This window comes from Oratosquilla oratoria, chromosome 3, assembly GCF_046742065.1.
Source record: "Oratosquilla oratoria isolate Oo_2021 chromosome 3, ASM4674206v1, whole genome shotgun sequence".
In the NCBI taxonomy this organism is placed as follows: Eukaryota; Metazoa; Arthropoda; class Malacostraca; order Stomatopoda; family Squillidae; genus Oratosquilla; species Oratosquilla oratoria.
This window is the reverse complement of record NC_134779.1, coordinates 55,775,459-55,784,508: the sequence shown is the minus strand read 5'-3', so window position 1 is coordinate 55,784,508 and position 9,050 is coordinate 55,775,459.

Below are 9,050 nucleotides of genomic sequence, written 5' to 3'. Positions count from 1 at the left end.
AGGAGTGGAGGCAGTGATGGTAAAACTGATAATTATGAAGACCATAGGGAAGGGGAAAAGGGGAAACAGAAATGGAAGTAGGAGGAGGATGAAGAGGAGGAGGAGGAGGAGGAGGAGGAAGAAGATAACGAGGAAGAGTATCATGTGAAAGAGAGGAAGAAATAACAAGAAAGAGTTGAGTAAGAGGAGGAGGAGTAGGAGGAAGAGAAGAGAAGAAGGAAGAAGAGGAGGAGTAGCAGATGAAGGAGAAGAAAAAATGAGAGATATTTGAGGAGGAGGAGAAACAATAAGGGAATGAAGAGGAGGAGGAGGAGAAGGAAAAATGATAAAATAAATATGATTGGGAAGAGGAGGAGGAGGAGGAGGAGGAGGAGGAGGACCCCCCCCCCCCTCCGGGCCACATCTGAGCGAGAGGCAGGTCCTCTTTTTGCGCTTCAGAGTTCTGGGTTTTTTAATTACCTTTTTCCAAAGGAGCAGGAGGAGGAGGTGGGGGTGAGAGGTGGGGGGAATAGTGCATGCAAATTACGTGGTCAATGATCAATCAGAATAAGTTGTTCTGACGTTTAGGAGTTCTAGACCTTCCTTTTTCTTCTTCTTCTTCTTCTTCTTCTTCTTCTTCTTCTTCTTCTTCTTCTTCTTCTTCTTCTTCTTCTTCTTCTTCTTCTTCTTCTTCTTCTTCTTCTTCTTCTTCTTCTTCTTCTTCTTCTTCTTCTTCTTCTTCTTCTTCTTCTTCTTGCAGTTCCTTTTTGCTATGGTCTTCTTTCTTTGGAGACAGGAGAAAGTAGTTTGTATAACGATATATATATATTTGTATATATATATATATATATATATATATATATATGTATATATATATATATATATATGTGTGTGTGTGTGTGTGTGTGTGTGTGTGTGTGTGTGTGTGTGTGTGTGTGTGTGTGTGTGTGTGTGTGTGTGTGTGTGTGTGTGTGTGTGTGTGTGTGTGTGTGTGTGTGTGTGTGTGTGTGTGTGTGTGTGAATCAATATATATATACACATATAAATGCATTCAATCATACAGGGAGAGAGAAGGAGAGGGGGAGAGGAAAACCGACTGGATAATTGACTGTATTATGATTAAAGAATAACAAAGAATTCACCTGGCAAGGCTGCACAGAGAAGATTGTTGTGGAAGTTAGCAGAAAGTAAGTTGAATCTTCAAAATGGGACCAAATGCTGACCCACCAAAGACACCAGTTGAAAATAGTCAAACAGAGATCAAAACTGGAGCTCAGAAGATTATTCTTTTCTCAAGGAGTAATTGAAGAATGAAATGCACTGCCACCGGATGCAGGACAGGCGACGAGTTTAAGCTAATTTAAGAGCGTCATTGATCCATTAAGTCGACGTAGGAGGGGCTTAATACAAACCAGAGACGATTTCCTGCCATCCACTGATGACGTCTCGACCTACCTGCAGTAGGAGTCGCCGATGGATCAAGGTAAATCTAGGTAAATGGTAGCAGAGGCAGAAGGTCATTTAGGATTTGATCAGTTGAAGGCATAGTGCAATTGACCAACAAGAAAATTATGGAGGAGAGAAACATGCGCTGTTGCTAATATTTTCGTTTGGTCCACCTGCCGGAATGTGGCAACAGCGCGCGCGTGTGTATTTACGTTTGAATATTAAACGAAGAAATTATACTCTCCATTTCTGCAACCTTTACATATAGTATATTGTTCCGTGACCATACGAGCCCTGTTGCCACATCTTCATCATCATCAGAGAAGGAGGGAGGGAGGACAGATAAACTTCAGGGGAATACGATTATATATAATTATCTCGTCTAAACTATGGCCAGTAGCCCATTCCCATACAATAAATACTTTTTAATTTGTTATTTTTTCTAATGGCAGGCGATTTTATTCAAGATTTGAGGAATGCCTTGTAATAGAGCTGGAGAAGGCCCCAGATTGAGAGCCATGACAAGTATATAGACGGGCCATAGCCTGCTGTCACATTTCTATATAATGTGAGGAATCTGAATATAAAAAGTTACTTCCATCACTCTGTCCTGACAGAAGATACATATGACTGTCTACTTTATAATAAAACAAAGGGTTTCTCTTCGGCATTTTATTATTATTATTATTATTATTATTATTATTATTATTATTATTATTATTATTATTATTATTATTATTATTATTATTATTATTATTATTATTATTATTATTATTATTATTATTATTATTATTATTATTATTATCATTATTATTATTATTATTATTATTTCTACTGTTATTATTATTTTTATTAATATTATTTTTATTATTATTATTATTATTTCTATTGTTATTATTATTTTTATTATTATTATTATTATTGTTATTACTATTACTATTATTATTATTATTTTATTATTATTATTTTTATTATTATTATTATTATTATTATTATTATTATTATTATTATTATTATTATTATTATTATTATTATTATTATTATTATTATTATTATTATTATTATTATTATTATTATTATTATTATCATTATTATTATTATTATTATTATTATTATTATTATTATTATTATTATTATTATTATTATTATTATTATTATTATTATTATTATTATTATTATTATTATTATCATTAGTAGTATTACTATTATTATTATTATTACTGTGTCTTGCGACACTGCTTCTGACCCAGGGCGGTGGGCAGGGTGCAGGGATGGATGACCCGTCATCCAGGAGGTGCTCAGATGAGAGGAAGGGTGGGAGGGGTGTGGAGTGTATTTAGGGATGAAATGGGTGGGAGTGTTTTTATGCCTTTCCCTTTTTGGCTACCTCCCTTGGAAGGGGGAAAAAGCCTTGGTATATGTATGTATGTATGTATTATTATTATTATTATTATTATTATTATTATTATTATTATTATTATTATTATTATTATTATTATTATTATTATTATTATTATTATTATTATTATTATTATTATCATTATCATTATTATTATTATTATTATTATTATTATTATTATTATTATTATTATTATTATTATTATCATTATTATTATTAATTATTATTATTATTATTATTATTATTATTATTATTATTATTATTATTATTATTATTATTATTATTATTATTATTATTATTATTGCTATTGTTGTTATTATTATTATTGTTATTGTTATTGTTATTGTTATCATTATTGTTATTGTTATTGTCATTATTATTATCATTACTATTATCATTATTATTACTAATATTATTATTATTATTATTATTATTATTATTATTATTATTATTATTATTATTATTATTATTATTATTATTATTATTATTATTATTATTATTATTATTATTATTATTATTATTATTATTATTATTATTATTATTATTATTATTATCATTATTATTCATCTACTAATTTACTTATTTCATTTCATCGTTTCAAGTTCTTTACGGGGTTGGATTTGGGAGAAAAATGAAAGCGAGCCACGCGAGTGTTGAGAATTCATGAAGAGGGAGGGACATCGCTACCTTCAATATCCGTACTTGAAAAAGCTGTAATAAGCGAAACGTCGTACAAATAAAGGCGCCGTCCTCATATGGTGTTTAACTCGTCAAGACGGAGGGAATGGAGTGGGAAAGGTTCAGAACCACTGTTCCAGACTAAAGAGCTTCCGTCAGGCGGGTGTCCAGTCACCAAGGGGCTGTCGTGTGCAAGAGACTCTGGGACCTTGGGATTACCAACGCTGGAGCAATAAAAAAGGGAAAAGAAGGGGGGGGAGGGAAGAGGGTCGCCTTGCATAAATGCATTAATGCAAAGAAATCCATAGAAGAGGAAGATGGAGAGGGTACACCCAATCAGGACCTAGACAAGGCAAGATTGGTCGAGTAACTAAGGAAATAAATAAGGATTAAACAAATGCAATAATAAATAAACAAAATATAGTATCAGATAAACAAATAAAAAATAAGTAAAAATTATCAGTAAGTAATCAAATAAATAAAGGAATAGATAGTTAAATTAAACAAATTATATAGGAAAAAATTAAGACTAGTTAGAAGATAATCAGGGCTTTCGAACGCAGCCATGGACGCGTTGGATACACTACCGGCAGATCTGGCGTGCCCGTTGACAATTCAGGTTTTGGGAACTTGAAAAGGTGCCTGGACCCTGGTTTTCTTTGTTTATGCATTATTCTCGGGTGCAGGTTGCCCTCCGTGCCAAATTTGGAAAGGATCTGTTTGAGAAATGGCGACCTTGCTGCAAAACAAACGAATGAATTTATTACATAGATCACGAGAAAGTATGATCACAGTAAGATGTTAGGAGGTTAAGAATATGATAGGAGCACTTCAAGAATAATCTTTTACTTTAAAGATATAACTAGGCAAAATAACTAGGTAAAAACAAATATACATACTCACACACACACATACACACACACACACACACACACACACACACACACACACACACACACACACACACACACACACACACACACACACACACACACACACACACACACTCGATGGCACAGTGGTTAAAGTTCCTGGCCTCCACTACGGCGGTCCGGGTTTGAATCCCGCCCAAAGCTGAAATAATTTCAGTATCGCTGTGCTGCGCGTCGTTACTCCAACTCTCGTGGGCGGGGAGTTGTGTGTGTGTGTGCGTGTAAGGTCACAGCAATACCCATATATCAGTTATATATGAGCTCTGAGCTCTCTTCCGTGAGGGAAATAGCTGACGATCACAAGTCCAACACGTGGTCTAACACCATGGTGAATCACACACACACACACACACACACACACACACACACACACACACACACACACACACACACACACACAAAGAAAGAGAGAGAGAGAGAGAGAGAGAGAGAGAGAGAGAGAGAGAGAGAGAGAGAGAGGTGGACGGGGACTAAGGAGAGATGAAGGGACAGCTTATGTAAGTTAACGACAAACGACCAAAAACACGACCACGTGGACGAGTCGAAGAGACAACAAGGACCAGAGTGGATGACAGACCATCAGCGCTGGACTTGATCTTTACGAGACTCAAAAATGCGGCTACAAATATATGGATCCCCATCTGGCAACAAGGACCACCTCTTGACGATGCCTGACTCAACAAAAAACTATGGGAAGACAGTACAAAAAAAAAAAAAAAAGAGAGAGAGAGAGAGAGAGAGAGAAACAGATGAGGAGAGAGATTAGATTCTAAAAATTGAAATTATAAAGATAAGAAATTGTTTCAGCAAAGAAGAATAGGATTCAATCAGTTGAAGGCATTGTATAAATGATCAACACGAAAACTATGGAGAGGAAAAACATACGCTGAGATGTGGCAACAGCGCGTGAGCGTGTATTTGCGTTTAAACGCTCAATGAGATTTTACTGTCCATTTTCAGCAACATTTCCATAACGTATACCCTGTTACGTAACCACACGAGCCCTGTTGCCACAAATTCCCTATTCCAAAAGTAACCGGACTACGCAAATCGGCGGAAATTCAAGGAAACGAGAGTAGTGAGAATAGACACTATGTGAGGATAAAACTTTTGTTAAAAGTACAACGTTTCGCTAGTTGGATCATTTTCAAGTACATAGGCGCAGAATACGATCTCCAAGCCATTTATACATTTCCCGTAATGGGATCAATAAAGAAGTTATCATACAGGAATGGCTGGCTAGATAGTGTAATGTATGTCTGAGAAGTAAGAAAGTTTACCTGAGGATTAGAGGAGAGCGTATACAGTTTACTATTCCATATCATGGGGAACAAGTATGAATAGTATTCTTAGAAGGATAACGTTTTAACTGATGATGATGGCGTTTTGAATGAGACTTTTGGAAGTTAAGAGGCTGAAGGAACTGGTGAGTTTTTAGCATTTGAGGAAGCAAGTGACAATGACTGGAGATTGAGGTGAATTATAGAGTACCAGAGGCAAGTAAATGACTGGAAGGAACGAAAAGGGTCATGAGAAATAGATATCTAGGAAAGACTAGGAAGACTGCAGGAGGAAGTGATTGTTCCTAGGACTCTGCATGTGTCAGAGGTTTAGAACTTGAGGAAGACAGAAGGAATAAAACTGGACGTGTTTAAGAAGTATGGTAGGTGTTACATCAGTGGTTCCTAGATTAAGGGGGCACGTCGCCCCAGGGGGGTGTCACGTGAATTTTGTGTTTTGTTAAGTGTATGAAAAATATATTTCTGTAACAATTAGAGCTTTCGTTATTACTATTTGCTTTATTTTTGTAAATAAGATTTTAATACGAATCCTTCTTTTCCGAACCTGGATACGAATGGGACCATTGGATTGGATTGTATTAAGATAAATAAAAACAAATAAATCTAAATTCGTAAATAATCTCCCTCCCCTTTGGTCATACATCGTGACAGGGGTGTAAGGAGGATACAAGGGGGGACGTGAATTCATCTGCTTAAAAATAGTTGTTTAATAAGAATAATAAAATAATTCCAAGAACAAGCATCTAATGTTGCGTACGTGCAAAATATAATTCTGTCAGTCACCCCAATACGTTTTCTATTAAGTTAGCAAAGCTCTAACATATGGATAAAGATATATATATATATATATATATATATATATATATATACATATATATGTGTGTGTGTGTATATATATATATATATATATATATATGACACACAGGAACCCACAGTCGGAGAAAGAATAAACTTCGAATAAAGTAGAATTCTATATTTCGGCTATCAACTGTAGCCCTCTTTCCTGAAGAGGGCTACAGTTGATAGCCGAAATATTGGATTCTTCTTTATTCGAAGTTTATTCTTTCTCCGACTGTGGGTTCCTGTGTGTCATTTACAAATGTGCTACTACATTTCTGTTTAGAAATATATATATATGTATGTATATATAATTTCATATAAATATCGATAAGGTGGGGGGAACCCTGCGGATCTGCTAGAAGAAAAAAAGGGACATCATCTAAGATGGGTTGGGAACCACTTTGCTACAGGGATGGACTGAGTGAGAAATACAGAGGTGAGGCAAAAAGTGATAGTGGAAAGAGAATTCTCAGATAAGGTCAATCAAAAATGCTGAAGTGGCTTGGGCATATGCAAAGAATGAGCGAAAAAAAACACCATCCTACTCCCACGCAGTGGGAAGTGAGAAACCCCTGGTAGGTAAAGCCCTATCAGTTGCCACAAGCCGGTTTTTTTTTTTTTTTTTTTTTTTTTTTTTTTTTTGAGAGAGAGAGAGAGAGAGAGAGAGAGAGAGAGGGGTGGGGGTTTGGGTCGCCTCCCCGCTCGGACAGGGCTGTCGGGAACCAACTCGACACAGTCCGCAGCGGGTCTCGGGAATCGAACTCACGACCACCAGCTCATGAGTTCGACACGGTATCCACTGGACTACCGCGCGGATAAGTGAAGAAAAACAAGCAACATGAGTGGACATGGGGTGAACATAAGAGGAAGATCAAGAATGAGGTGGATGGATAGGGTGCAAGATGAATATCTGTCGAGCAAGAGAGAGTGCAAAAGAAAAAAAAATAATGGTTGTATATAAATGAAGTAATAACACGGTCCGAAGCGATGTTCTTTTTTTTTTTTTTTTTTTTTTTTTTTTTTTTTTTAGTTTTGAGTTTTGAGTTTTGAGTTTTGAGTTTTGAGTTTTGAGTTTTGCGGGGCAGTCACCCGCTTGGACTTCAATATGCGGAGGTCCGGAGCCCCATGTTCCTCTTGTCTACTTCGTAAATTCTGAATGAAGTGGTTGATGTAAACAATGTTCTGCTGTGTCTCACTGCATTGTCTGTGACACAAGAACTGTGACGGTGGTCAGGGATAACCCTTCATCCTCAAGGTGCTAAGATGAAGAGGGCGACGAATGAGATTTCGATAGGTGTTGAATGGATGTACTGTGGGTGGGTGCTTTGATTCGGCCACCCCCTTTATAAGGGGGAAAGGCCATTGGTATATGTCTACTCCGTTTTATTTTCCTTCCTTTCTTGATTAAACTTGTTCATTGTTCTGGTCTTCATTTTCCTCCCTCTTCCTCTTCCTCTTGTGGAAGACCTTTTGCCTCTAAGCCTCCTTTTCCTCCATCTCCTTCTCCTCCTCCTCCTCTTCTCTTCTTCCTCTTCCTTTTACTACTTCTTCTCCCTTTTTCTTCTTTGTTTCCTCTTCTTTTTACTGCTTCTTCTCCCTTTTTCTTCTTTGTTTCCTCTTCCTCCTTCTCTTCTCTTTCCGCTCCCTCTTCCTCTTTCTCTTCTTCCTTATCCCATTTTTCTTCCTCTTTCTTATCTTTCTCTTCCGCCTTCTCTTCCCCTTTTTCATCTTTCTCCTTATCCTCTCCCACCTCCTCTTCCCCTTTTTCATCTTCTTCCTCCTCATCCTCTTCCACCTTCTCTTCCCTTTTTCATCTTCCTCCTCCTCATCCTCTTCCTCATCCTCCCTCCCCTCACCCTTCTCTTCCTTCTCTTCCTTCTCTTCCTCTCCTTCTTCCTTCCCCATGTTATCATGATGATGATGATCATCATTGTTAGCATTATCCCCCTCTCCTTTTCCTCTTCCTTCCCTTTCTCCTCTTCCTCCTCTTCTTCCTCCTCTTCCGTTTTCCGCGTTTGTGTGGGTCAAGTCAAGTCCCTTCACTCCGTTTTCTCCGTGCAAAGATCAATATAATCTTTGGGCCTTTTAAGGCTCCGGCCATCATAGAACTCGGATCGCCAAATCGGCGCCCGGCCGAGCTCGGTCGCCAGGGGGCCTGCCCGGCCCGTCCGGCGCGTCCGTCCGTGGGGCCAGCTTTCTTTCTTTCTGCCGTCTCGGCAGACCCTTTCCGTTCTCTCAAGGATCCTTCATGACGAAGCTGAGGGGCCCAAAAAAGGGCACGCAGGCTTTGTGTAAGTCTAGCCGCTCTCACTCTTATGATTTTTTTTTAATATAAAAACTTAGAAGTGCGAGCGCGTGACCTCAGCACCTTAGCCAGCGCTCCTGACGGGGAAGAGAGTGGCGAAGTTTGACTCGAAGTCGGAGGTTGTCCAGAGGCGAAGTGTCTCCGGTCGTTTCCGGTTTCCCGATTTGGTC